The sequence below is a fragment of the Ovis canadensis genome, chromosome 2 (assembly GCF_042477335.2).
Source record: "Ovis canadensis isolate MfBH-ARS-UI-01 breed Bighorn chromosome 2, ARS-UI_OviCan_v2, whole genome shotgun sequence".
NCBI lineage: Eukaryota > Metazoa > Chordata > Mammalia > Artiodactyla > Bovidae > Ovis > Ovis canadensis.
Window position 1 is genome coordinate 122,459,733 of NC_091246.1, and position 13,880 is coordinate 122,473,612.

The following is a 13,880-nucleotide window of genomic DNA, read 5'->3' on the forward strand; positions in this document are numbered from 1 at the left end:
CTGTGAACAAGGATGGAACTCCAAAAGTAATAAGGAGTCTCCACATTACGTCCTGACACACAGCAGGCTCCTCTATAAAAGCAACACAGAGGGCAGTGTGTGGACTGGCTGCCTTTTCTGCAAAAATTGGGAGAAACAAAAATGTACACAATGTTTGATTAAACATGCAAAGAACACCTCTGGGAGAAGACACAGAAATGTGTGATGTCAGTTCCGGTAGGGAGGGAGATGGTGTCGGAGGAACAAGGCCAGAGTGGCCCTTCACTGGAGCCTTCCACAGTGCCCGGCATTTCAGCTGATGAATACCCTGCTTGGTCACAGGCGAAACAATTGTCTTAAGAAAGAAGGGAAAGAAGGAATGAGGCACCTCAGGGTGCACCTCCCCCTGCTGAGTCAGGACTGTGGGGCCTAAGAAGTGGGCTTGCCCACCCTGGACGGAGGCTGTGTCCCACCAGCCCACCAGCCCCACCAGCCCCGGCTGCCATACCTGCCAGCTCCTCCCTTGCAGATGCTGCTCTGGCTGGAGCCCCCATCAGAGGCTGCAGAAGCCAGCCCTGCCAGGTTGCACAACCTCCCTGGTATTCCTCTGCCCTGCAGCTTCTGGCAAGATACCTCTTTTTCTTGGCACACTTTGTGAAAATGTGGTGGCCACAGGGCTGCATCTGCAGACAATGGCTTGGACACAGTTCGAATTGGGGAAAATCTCTCTTAATCCGTGCGCTTCCAATCCCCACTCCCTGACAAAGCCAAGCCGGGCACCAAGGGGCAGAGCAAGGAACAGGCTCTGGGGAAGGGCTCTGAGGCAACACCTGAGGCAGAGGTGGCAACTGGGAGTGAGCGCAGGTGCCCGGAGAACACAGCCCTGGAAGGCGGGTCAGGATGGGGAGTCCACGGGCATGCGTGAGAACAGACGGCCGAGTGAGTGTGAGTGCCAGTATGTGTACATCTGGGTACATGCACGTGTGCAGGCCAGGCCCAGTACACGTCAGAGAAGCCGAGTCTTGCAACAGGACACGCATCTGGGGGCCCTCCACTCGGGCTGAGGCAAGCGTGACATGATCCACCTGTGGAGTTCAACGCCTGCTTCACCACGTGCCTGCTGGGTCTCTGGAAAATTCTGCTAGTTCTTAACTCTAGTTCCTTTATCTGTAGTAAGGAGTGATGAGGACTCAAGAAATAACTTGTGTGAAGGGCCCCGCACAACTGATGGCCGCTGATGCAGGACGAGCAGTGCCTCTGTCCCCCGCCTCTTCACCAAGGCTGCCTCGGCTCGCCTGGACCCCGCCTCACATTCCACACCAGAAGGCCAGGGGGTCCAGGAGGCCAACCCTCCCAGCAGAACTGGCCTCAACACAGAGGCCAGAGGCAACCCAGATACACGGCATGTTCATGTTGAGATGTTCTTGGTGGAAAAGGAAAACAGAAAATGTCAAGAGGCAGCAATCTGGTGGCCACAGCCTGGCCTTGGGCCTTATTTTTAAGACTTTGACTCGAGAGCCCACTGATGGGCCTTTCTGGTCCTAAAAGCACACAGCCTTCCACCCAGGCCAGCCGAGGCCAGGGCTTGGAGTCCAGGGCCCAAGGCAGGGCCTGGTGTGGGGCAGGCAGAGACACCAAGGTGAGGGGTCAGCGGACTAAGTAATGCCTCCTGGATTTGCCCACACCTGCCAAGGATGACTGACCCCACAAAAGGCTCACTCTGTGAGAGGGGCCAAGGCTCCAGTTACTTCCTAAGATGCAGCAGGCTGGACAAATGGCTAGGACACCTGCCTCCTTCTGTATGTAAATACAGAAGCCAAGAGTCCAGCCTACGGGGCCCACACTGAGAGAAAACAAGTCTGGAAAGGACCCAAAGAGAAAGCAGACAAAAAGGAACAACAAGGGCTTGAGCCAGAGCCACAATTCCAGATGTGTCGCCAGTGTGCCAGCCTCCTCTGTCTGCCCTCCCGGCCACGCTCCTCCACCTACGGGACCGGCTTGGAGGGCGCCTTTCCCCTAGGCCCTCTGGCACCACTAGCAGACCAGGCAGAGAGAGGCCTGGCACTGATTCCAGCAGCCTTTTCCCTGCTGGACCACAGCAGACAAGGTCCAGTGATAAGTGCGTTACACCCAGACAGCTGATGGCCTGTGGGATTGCCCCAGGCAAGAAGGCACTGTGGGCTTTACCACCATCACCTCCACCACCACCACAATCATCACAACGACCACCACGTCCACCATCACAGCCACTAAAACTACCATCCCGACCATCACCTCCACCAACATCACAATCATCACATCGCCTCCACCATCACAGCCACTAAAGCTACCATCCCAGCCATCACCTCCACCACCACCACAATCATCACAACCACCACAACCTCCCCCACTGCATCCACCTCCACCACAACCTCCTCCACCACCACCACAATCGTCACATCCACCACCACCATCACCTCCCCCACAACCACCACTTCCACCTCCACAGCACCTCCACCATCACTTCCACCAGCACCAGCACCTCAACCACCATCACCACCTCCACCACCACCACCAGTACAATTACCACCACTGCCATCACCTCTACCACCACCATCCTTACAACTACCCCTAACAGAAGTCTTAGCTTGTGCCCCACTGCCGTTAACCATGACTTGCCTTCATCACTTACTCCAAGGAAGCTGGGAAAGAGTATGTCACCTGAGCCCAGTATGCCTTGGACCCTAACAACACTGATTTTCTCTTTAAGGAAAGATATAATGGGAGGATGTTGTTGAGTAGGCAACTGGCATGGTCCCACAGCCCTCAGCTCTGACTGCTAACCACACACACCATTTCTTCTTCTGGTGATTTAGGTGGAGGAAAGAAGCATGTGGGCCATATCAACATTTTAGGGGGAGTTTTTCAAGCTAGTTTCCTTACCCCCCCAACACCCAAGCTTCTACACTATCCCCCGAGGTGTGTCTCCAAGCCCTTGAATCACTGACATCCTGAATATGCAGGGCATCCCCCAGATGTCGCAGAGTTCTGATGAAGCCTAAAGGAGAAGGCTGTGGGCAGGGGACATTTAAAGACCTTGGGATTGGCATGAGCACACTGCTATATTTAAAATAGATAACCAACAGTAACGTACTATATAGCACAGGAAGCTCTGCTCAATATCCCGTAACAACCCAAATGGGAGAAGAATCTGAAAAAGAGTAGCGCTGGCGCAGTGGCTGCGTGGAGCTGGAGCAACTTTGAGGAGATATCCCATGTCCAAGGGCAGAGAAGCCCCAGCATGATGGTAGGAGGGATGAAATCACATTTAGAATCAAACCCAATATCCCCCAGAGATGCTCAGAGGGCTCAAATAAACCGTGTGTGCACCAGGACCCAGAGACCCCACAGAGACTGAGACAGGACTGTGTTTGAGCGTCTCCTGTGGAGGTGCGGGTGAGCGGTGGACTGCTGCGGGGGCAGGGGCTCTGGGTGCAGTAGACCTGGGTATGGCATAAGCCCTCTTGGAGAAAGTCGCTGTTAACCCCACAATAGAGTCACCAGAACTTACACAGCACTGGGGAAACAGACTCTTGGAGGGCACAAACAAAACCTTGTGCGCACCAGGACCCAGGAGAAAGGAGCAGTGACCCCACAAGAGACTGACCCAGACTTGCCCGTGAGTGTCCAGGAGTCTCCTGCAGAGGCGTGGGTCGGCAGTGGCCTGCTGCAGGGTTGGGGGCACTGAGCACAGAAGTGCGTGCATGGGACTTTTTGAAGGAGGTCTCTCTTTCATTATCTTCATGACCTCCACCATAGTTTGGCCTCAGGTCAAACAAGAGGGAGGGAACACAGCCCCACCCATCAACAGAAAATTGGATTAAAGATTTACTGAGCATGGCCCCACCCATCAGAACAAGACCCAGTTTCCCCCTCAGTCAGTCTCTCCCATGAGGAAGCTTCCATAAACCTCTTATCCTTCTCCCTCAGAGGGCAGACAGAATGAAAACTACAGTCATGGAAAACTAACCAATCTGATCCCACTCTTATCTAACTCAGTAAAACTATGAGGCACGGCATGTAGGGCCACCCAAGTCAGACGGGTCATGATGGAGAGCTCTGACAGAATGTGGTGCACTGGAGAAGGTAATAGCAAACCACTTCAGTATTCCTGCCTTGAGAACCCCATGAACAGTATGACAAGGCAAAAAGGTAGGACACTGAAAGATGAACTCCCCAGGTCAGTAGGTGCCCAACGTGCTACTGGAGATCAGTGGAGAAATAACTCCAGAAAGAATGAAGGGATGGAGCCAAAGCAAAAACAACACCCAGTTCTGGATGTGACTGCTGATGGAAGTAAAGTCCAATGCTGTGAAGAGCAATAGTGCATGGGAATCTGAAATGTTAGGTCCATGAATCAAGGTAAATTGGAAGTGGTCAAAAAGGAGATGTCAAGAGTGAACATTATCATTTTAGGAATCAGCAGACTAAAAGTGACCGGAATGGGTGAATTTAACTCAGATGACCATTATCTCTACTACTGTGGGCAGGAATCCCTCAGAAGATTGGAGGAGCCATCACAGTCAACAAGAGAGTCTGAAACGCAGTCAGTCAGTCAGTCAGTTCAGTCGCTCAGTCGTGTCCACCTCTTTGCGACCCCATGAATCGCAGCACACCAGGCCTCCCTGTCCATCACCAACTCCCGGAGTCCACCCAAACTCATGTCCATCGAGCCGGTGATGCCATCCAGCCATCTCATCCTCTGTCGTCCCCTTCTCCTCCTGCCCACAATCCCTCCCAGCATCAGGGTCTTTTCCAGTGAGTCAACTCTTATGAGGTGGTCAATGTATTAGAGTTTCAGCTTCAGCATCAGTCCTTCCAATGAACACCCAGGACTGATCTCCTTTAGGATGGACTGGTTGGGTCTCCTTGCAGTCCAAGGGACTCTTGGATGCAATCTTAAAAATGACAGAATGATCTCTGTTTGTTTCCAAGGCAAGCCATTCAATATCACAGTAATCCAAGTCTATGCCCCGACCAGTAATGCTGAAGAAGCTGAAGTTGAACGGTTCTATGAAGACCTACAAGACCTTCTAGAATGAACACCCAAGAAAGATGTCCTTTTCATTATAGGGGCATGGAATGCAAAAGTAGGAAGTTAAGAGATAGCTGGAGTCACAGAATTTGGCCTTGGAGTACAAAATGAAGAAGCGAAAAGACTAACAAGAGTTTTGTCAAGAGAACGCACTGGTCATAGCAAACACCATCTTCCAACAACACAAGAGAAGACTCTACACATGGACATCACCAGATGGTCAATAGCAAAATCAGATTTATTATATTCTTTGCAGCCAAAGATGGAGAAGCTCTATACAGTCAGCAGAAACAAGACTGGGAGCTCAGATCATGAACTCCTTATTGCAAAATTCAGACTTAAATTGAAAACATAGGGAAAACCACTAGACCATTCAGGTATGACCTAAATCAAATCCCTTAGGATCATACAGTGGAAATGACAAATAAACTGAAGGGATAGATCTGATAGATAGAGTGCCTGAAAATCTATGTACATGACATTGTACAGGAGGCAGGGATCAAGACCATCCCCAGGAAAAAGAAATGAAAAAAGGCAAAATGGTTGTCTGAGGATGCCTTATAAATAGCTGAAAAACAGAAGAGAAGCAAAAGGCAAAGAAGAAAAGGAAAGATATACTCATTTGAATTCAGAGTTCCAAAGAATAGCAAGGAGAGACAAGAAAGCTTTACTTAGTGATTAGTGCAAAGAAATAGAGGAAAACAATAGAGAGGGAAAGACTAGAGATCTCGTCAAGAAAATTAGAGATACTAAAGGGCAGATGACACCACCCCTATGGCAGAAAGTGAAGAGGAACTAAAAAGCCTCTTGATGAAAGTGAAAGAGGAGAGTGAAGAAGTTGGCTTAAAGCTCAACATTCAGAAAACGAAGATCATGGCATCCGGTCCCATCACTTCATGGGAAATAGATGGGGAAACAGTGGAAACAGTGGCAGACTTTATTTTGGGGGGCTCCAAAATCACTGCAGATGGTGACTTCAGCCATAAAATTAAAAGACGCTTACTCCTTGGAAGGAAAGTTATGACCAACCTAGATAGCATATTCAAAAGCAGAGACATTACTTTGCCAACTAAGGTCCATCTAGTCAAGGCTATGGTTTTTCCTGTGGTCATGTATGGATGTGAGAGTTGGACTGTGAAGAAAGCTGAGTGCCGAAGAATTGATGCTTTTGAACTGTGGTCTTGGAGAAGACTCTTGAGAGTCCCTTGGACTGCAAGGAGATCCAACCAGTCCATTCTGAAGGAGATCAACCCTGGGATTCCTTTGGAAGGGATGATGCTAAAGCTGAAACTCCAGTACTTTGGCCACCTCATGCGAAGAGTTGACTCATTGGAAAAAACTCTGATGCTGGGAGGGATTGGGGGCAGGAGGAGAAGGGGGCAACAGAGGATGAGATGGCTGGATGGCACCACTGACTCGATGGACGTGAATCTGAGTGAACTCCAGTAGTTGGTGATGGACAGGGAGGCCTGGCGTGCTGTGATTCATGGGGTCGCAAAGAGTTGGACACGACCGAGTGACTGAACTGAACTGAACTGAACTGAAAGGAACATTTCATGCAAAGATGGGCTCGATAAAGGACAGAGATGGTATGGACCTAACAGAAGCAGAAGATATTAAGAAGAGGTGGCAAGAATACACAGAAGAACTGTACAAAAAAGATCTTCACAACCCAGATAATCACGATGGTGTGATCATTCACCTAGAACCAGACATCCTGGAATGTGAAGTCAAGTGGGCCTTAGGAAGAATCACTATGAACAAAGCTCGTGGAAGTGATGGAATTCCAGTTGAGCTATTTCAAATCCTAAAAGATGATGCTGTGAAAGTGCTGCACTCAATATGCCAGCAAATTTGGAAAACTCAGCAGTGACCACAGGACTGGAAAAGGTCAGTTTTCATGCCAATCCCAAAGAAAGGCAATGCCAAAGAATGCTCAAACTACCACACAGTTGCACTCATCTCACACGCTAGTAAAGTAATGCTCAAAATTCTCCAAGCCAGGCTTCAGCACTATGTGAACCATGAACTTCCAGATATTCAAGCTGATTTTAGAAAAGGCAGAGGAACCAGAGATCAAATTGCCAACATCTGTTGGATCACTGAAAAAGCAAGAGAGTTCCAGAAAAAACATCTATTTCTGCTTTATTGACTATGCCAAAGCCTTTGACAGTGTGGATCACAACACACTGTGGAAAATTCTTGAAGCGATGGGCATACCAGGACACCTGACCTGCCTCCTGAGAAATATGTATGCAGGTCAAGAAGCAGCAGTTAGAACTGGACATGGTTCAAGTCGGGAAAGGAGTACATCAAGGCTGTTGATTGTCTCCGCTTATTTAACTTATATGCAGAGTACATCATGAGAAATGCTGGACTAGATGAAGCACAAGTTGGGATCAAGATTGCCAGGAGAAATATCAGTAGCCTCAGTTATGCAGATGACACCACCCCCTGTTGTACACCTGAAACTAACGCAATGTTACAAATCAACTGCAGTCCTGTGTGAAACAAAAAGTTAGAAGATTGAAAGTAAAGCCGCACCCTCTCGCAATTGGCCCCAGAGGCGAAGGTCCAGTTTTCCTGGCTATCCACAGGTCTTCCATAATCCCCACACACTTCATTTCCTCTGACTCTTACAGATACCCTTCTTCTCCCTGGGACACTTCCTTCCAGAAGACTCATGTGTAACAACAGAGGATGGGCAGAAAGTTTCTTGACTAATGATGGATTTAGGGACCTGCTAAAGAAATAAAAAGTGTTATTAAAAGTAAAACAGTGGGAGGTAATGTTTAACCAGCTCATAAAGGCACACTCCTCAATCATGTTCACAATCACCATGAAAGCATGAGCATATGTAATATTTATACAATTAGTAGGAAGGCAAACTTAATATAAAATTTCAGGTAAGAAGTCTACTGTTGGTCATTGGCTTACATAAGGAAGTTGTCCTTATTTGAAAACAATAAAATTTTATAAAAAGTGAATACTTCAGACTTGTCGAAAATTCCACCCGAATTGGCTCAAAGTCACAAGCTTTTGTTGATTCTGGGTTTGATATTAAAAACCACCAGGAGAAAGTTCCAGAAGCGGATGATCCATAAGCATCGTTGGTGGTAGGAGCACACTACCCTTTTGTCTAGGCTACAGTGCTTGGTGAAAGTTGACTCTAAAGCTTTCACACTGAATTTTTATGGAATTAAGTAATAAAACCATTGGGTCATTAAACAGCCGTTTGATTTTTTTTTTCTTTTACAAAGGACTGAACAAACTCTATCAAAGGCAGGACAGAGCAAATGAAGTTCAAGGAGAAAAATTCACTGGCTGAAAATGCTGAAAGTCTCTGTTAGAAAGAGATGTTACAACTTAGATATATTTGCATGCCACTAATGTTCCAGTTCCTTACAATTTCCATTTTTTAACATAAATTTTGTGGTATTCCAGTTGGTGATGTGTTGAATTTACTTCCAACAACTGAGACCAATTAACACAGCTATTCAAGGCCATGGCTACAAGTCTGTAATGCCTGGGGAACTCCCAGGGCTGGGGCATTTCTTCCAGAGTGGGTGGTGCCAGGGCTGGTGAGAAAGAACAGCAAGACCCCACTCGCTGGGGGTGAAACAAGAGGTGCAGAGGCAGCTCCCTGCTGATGGCAAGAGAGGGGCTCATGCTCCAGAGAGGGGCTGGTGGAGGGCGGTAGAGGTGGCAAGGAGAGAAGGACCAGATACAGGTGGAAATGCAGATGCTGGCCTCCCTGGCTTTGGCCCCAGGTGCCCAGGTAGTCATCAGAACCTGGAGGGGTGGGCAGCAGGCTCAGATGGTGAGGGTGGTGGACAGGGGTGGAGATCTGCTCCCCGACCTGACGGTGTACAGGAACCCAGAGAGTCCTGGAACAGCTTTGTTGGGTGACCTTGGCCAGGCACCCTGACTCCTTGAGCCTCAGTTTCTTTATTTCTAAAGCAATGCAGGAAGCATTCCTGACCACAGGGTGTTTGTGCTCAGACTTAGATCATCGCTGGCACACGTGGTAACTACATTGTTACTGTTTTCCCCATTTACAGAAGAGGTTAAGGGATGTCTCCCAGGCCACCCACCTGGCGAGGGGTAGACCAGCAGCCAGCCCTGCCTGCCAGCTGCTTCCCCATGGTGGAAGTGTAGGTGGGGGAACCCCATGAGCCCTGCTCCCAGGCTTGTCCACAGCAGGTGCGTAGAGGGCACACAGGCAGGGTGAGTGGGCAGGCTCGGTGGCCGCGGCCCCACAGTCCTGACATCCTGACCCCAGGCACTAGCCCAGGATGTGCCCTGTGAAGGCCTGAATCAAGGCCACTTCTCCACGATCCCTCTCTCCCCTCACCCCAACATCCTGTCCTCAACTGTACAAGCTCACGTCCTCACACAAAACCAACACCTTGCAACAGTACTGTGGTCAGACTCGCACAGGTGGGCCGGTCACCCAGGGCCTTGGTGGTCCCCTCTCTGAGCTGGACAACAGAAGGGCCGCCGCTGGGAGGATGGTGGAGGAGGTGCCCCTCAGGCTGCTAGGGACGGTGCCCGCCTGCGCAGGTGCTCAAGGACCCGTCTCACCACCTAAATAGTTCTCTTCTAGACAAGTGCCCCCAGGGTCCCCACCACTCAGCGGGTGGGCTTTCCATTCCATCAAACACCTCCAGCCAGTGAAACCAGACGTGGCTGGGGTGAATGGCCACAGCACCCTGACCAGCCCAGCACTGCCCACACCACCAGCAGTGGGATGGCACATGCCTGGATCTGGTGAGCTGGACCATGGAAAGCCCTTGCTTTACCAGCCTGATTTCAAACATGGTTGGCTAGGATTAAGAGTTTTCTTAGAAAGACATGAGGAGAGCGTGGGTGTGGCTACAGAGACGACCTGGTGGGATGCCCAGCGTGCCGCGTGGCCACACACCGCTGACAGCATTTCTTTGTCTGATCAGCGCTGACTGAGCATCTACTACACGCCAGGTGCTGCCCCACGGGGCCCGCCCTGCGAGCAGAGAGGCCGTGCCCGCTCACTCACCTCAAAACGTCAAGCTCGTCTCCGAACCATCCTATGTCACGTCCTCTGCAGAAGGTTATTGCGTGTGTTTTAAGAGAATCATGAACTTTTTCTCCTTGTATTCCTAGTATAAGTCCTATTTTGTCATGGTTCAATATTGCTGGATTTAATTTTCTCCTATTTATTGTTTTACACTTGTATTCAAAAGTGAGTTTCGTCTACAGTTATATGCACATGTGCATCTGTGTGTGTGTGTGTGTGAGCACACACATGTACACGTGGGTGCTGACCTTACCAAGTTTGACATCAAGGAAATTCTATGGGAACGATTTACCTAAAGTTTGGTGGATTTTAACTATAAAATTGCTTGCACCAGTGAGAAGCTGCAACAGAAAAAACCAGCATTCTATTTATAGCAGCAATACAAATTAAGTGTCTAAATTTCTCTCGGCCGTACTGTTCTTTTAATTGATATATCTTTTACATACAACCAAATGCACAGATACTCACCTTCGAGTTCAAGAATTCTGACAGTTTCAAATAGCCAAGTCAAGTTCCAGAATATTTCCATCACCCCAGAAAGCGTCCCCATGCTCTTTTACTGCCAATTTTTGACACACGCTTTGACAATCAATTACCATTCCGATTTCTGTCACTAGAAACTAGTTTTGCTTGCTATAGAAATTCATGTAAATGAAACATACCATATGCACTTTTTGTGTCTGGCCTCTTTCACACAGCGTATTTTTGATATTCAACCACAGAGATATGTATGTCAATAGTTCGTGTTATTGGTAAGCAGCATTCCAAAACTATATAACAAAATTGTTTAATTCATTCACCTATGAATGGAGTTTGGATATTTCCAGAGTTTGGTAATTTGAATAAAACTGTAAGGTACATTTATGTGCAAGGCTTTTTTAAGTCCCTAGGAGTGGAATTGCCGGGTCATAAGTGTTTATTTAGCTTCATAAGGAACTGCCATCCTATTTTACACGCCCATGTATAACGTATGAGAGTTTCAGTTACTCCACACTTGATATTCTCAGTTACTGCTATATACTGATCTAGAAGTTATAGCTAACCTAGTAGGTATACTGGTTGGAGAAGGAAATGGCAACCCGCTCCAGTGTCCTTGCCTGGAGAATCCCAGGGACGGGGGAGCCTGGTGGGCTGCCGTCTCTGGGGTCGCACAGAGTCGGACACGACTGAAGCGCCTCAGCAGCAGCAGCAGCAGGTATATAGTGGGAACTCTGCGTGGTTTTAATTTGCTTTTATTGGATGACTACTAATATTAAGCATCTCGTAAGTGCTTATTGGCCGCTTATATGTCTTCTTTCGTGAATTGTCTACAACTCTTTGCCCATTTTAGTTTGGATTGTCTGAATATTAATGGTTTTTAGGAATTCTTCAGCGCATATTATAAATATGAATCCTTTATCAGATATCCATATCATGCTAACGTTTTCCTCTTCTGTAGCTTGCCTGCTAATTTTTTCTTATAGAATCTTTAGATGCTCTTGATGATGTCCGGTTATTATTTTTTGATTTATGGTTCACGTTTTTTGTGCTAATCCGGTCAGTGTCTTTGTCTTCCTCAAAGTCTTAAACAGTCTCCTGTTTTCCTTCTAGAAGACTGATGGTTCTAAGTCCACATTTAGATGAAGTTTTGAATTATTTTCTGAGTGGCACTGTTTTATACAAATATCTGGTTTGTTTCAGCATCATATGTTTAATGTGTTCCTTTCCCCTTTGAATTAATTTAGCTCCTTGATAAAGAATTAACTGAAAGACAAAGGCCTTTGCCCCCTGTGTTCACTGCAGCCGAGATACGGAAACAGCCTAAATATCCGTCCACAGACGAATGGATAAAGAAAATGTGCTCCACATACAAAACAGAATGCTACTCAGCCTTCAAAGAGAAGGAAATCCTGTCACTTGTGACAAGATCTATGAACCTGGAGGACATTACGCTAGTGAAATAAGCCAGACACACAAACATGTTGTATGATCTCGCTTACATGCGGTGTATTCTTTTAAAAATCCAAACTCATAGTAACAGAAAGTGAAATAGTGAATACTAAGGTTTGGGGCATGGAGAAAAGGAGGAAATTTTTTTAAAAAAATCAATTGACCACATTACATAGGTATATTTCCCAGCTCTCTGTTCTGTTCCACGGATCCATTCATCTAGCCTTATGGCACCCTATACCCCCTCGATTACTGCAGCTGGAAGTTCTAAAACCAAGTATGCGCCTCTTTCCTATTACTCTTTTACAAGATACTTTGGCTCATCTATATCCTTTACTTTTTCATATAAAGTTTAAAATCAGCCTTCTCCAAAATGACTGCATGGAATTTTGTTTGGTATCGTGCTGAGCCCATAAACCAATTTGGAGAAAATCGGCATCTTCTTGATACTGTGAACTCTGATCCATGAACATGGTGTATCTCTCCATTACCTTGACCCTTATTTAACCTCTCTCAACAATGTTTGTGCAGTTTTCAGTATGACGGTCATGTTCATCTTTCATCAGATTTATTCACAGGTATTTTAATGTTGTTTTTGAACGTTTTTAATCTCACTTGTGTAGTTTTAGTATGCCTTCTTTATAAGATTGAAGACATTCTATTTGTAGGTAGCAGAGATTCTTTTATAATGAATATATGTTGAATTTTATCACATTTTTTCTGCATTTTTAAAAATAATGATACATTGTTTATCCTTTAGTCATTTAGGTTTCTTTATTCATCACTTTATGGTGGTGAGTTACATTGATTTATTTTGTAATTAATATTAAAGGGATAGAGTTCTTTATCCCTAACATAAACCCCACTTGATCATTATATGGTGCTCTTTCTAGTAATATTCTGCTAAGAATTTTTGCATATGTGTTTATGAGACATATTAGTCTAATTATAATTTTTGGTCAGGTTTCGGTATCAGGGTCAAGCTGGTCTTATAAAATGATTTGAGACACATTCCCTCCTCCTTTATTTTCTGCAAAGAGTTTTGTCAGATTGACAGTGCTTCCACAAATATTTGATAGAATTTCCTGAAGAAACCATTGGGCCTAGAGTTTTCTTTATAGGAAAATTTTTAATTATAAGTTTAATGTCTATGATAGACATAGGGTTATTTAGACTTTCTATTCTTGTGTGTTTCAGTAATTTGCAGTTTTCAAGGAATTTGTCAGTTTCATCTAAGTTGTTGAATTCCTAGCATAATGTTGTTCACAACATTCTCATTATCACTTCAATATTTGTATGATCTGGGGTGAAAAGGTTTTTTATTTTTGTTTTTGTGGTTTTTTTTTTCATTTCAGTATTTAATGCTGTTCAATGAATGGGTAACTTGCAAAAGGAAAAATATATATGACCGAAAAGAATGAAAACGGCTCATTGTAAATAGTACTTGAATAAATACCAATTAAAACAGTGAGATACCATTTATCACCTGTCAGCCTACTGCAGTTTGAAAATAACGAGTCCTGCATTTAATAAATATCTGTTCAGCATCTTCTACACGCACCATCTGTATGTACCCCTGGGAGCTGGAATTGAAGGGTGAACTGGCAATCTCTGCACTTAGGGCCAGGGATGGGCAAGACAAGGGGACAGGGAGGGAGGCCTGAAAGAACAGGAAAGGAGATGATGGGGGAGGGGTGGCTCTTTTACATGAGATGAATCAGGAAGGCACTTCTAATCAAACAGTATCTCGGGAGAGACCTGAAGACAGTGAGGGCTATTCGGATTTTCGAGGAAAAACTATTTCAAGAGGGATCTGCAAGTCAAGTCAGGGATGAGCCCCTG

The 13,880-nt window shown here is 46.3% G+C and overlaps 1 long non-coding RNA gene across 1 annotated transcript in view; it reads right to left on the minus strand.

The window, feature by feature from the left end:
• The window catches only part of LOC138432735 (uncharacterized), a 32,278-nt gene extending 24,485 nt beyond the window's left edge, over positions 1 to 7,793 (minus strand). Inside the window, exon 1 of the long non-coding RNA XR_011253964.1 lies at positions 7,598 to 7,793. This is a non-coding gene — a long non-coding RNA (uncharacterized lncRNA). The remainder of the gene's footprint in view (positions 1 to 7,597) is intronic.
• Between the last annotated feature and the right edge of the window lie 6,087 nt (positions 7,794 to 13,880).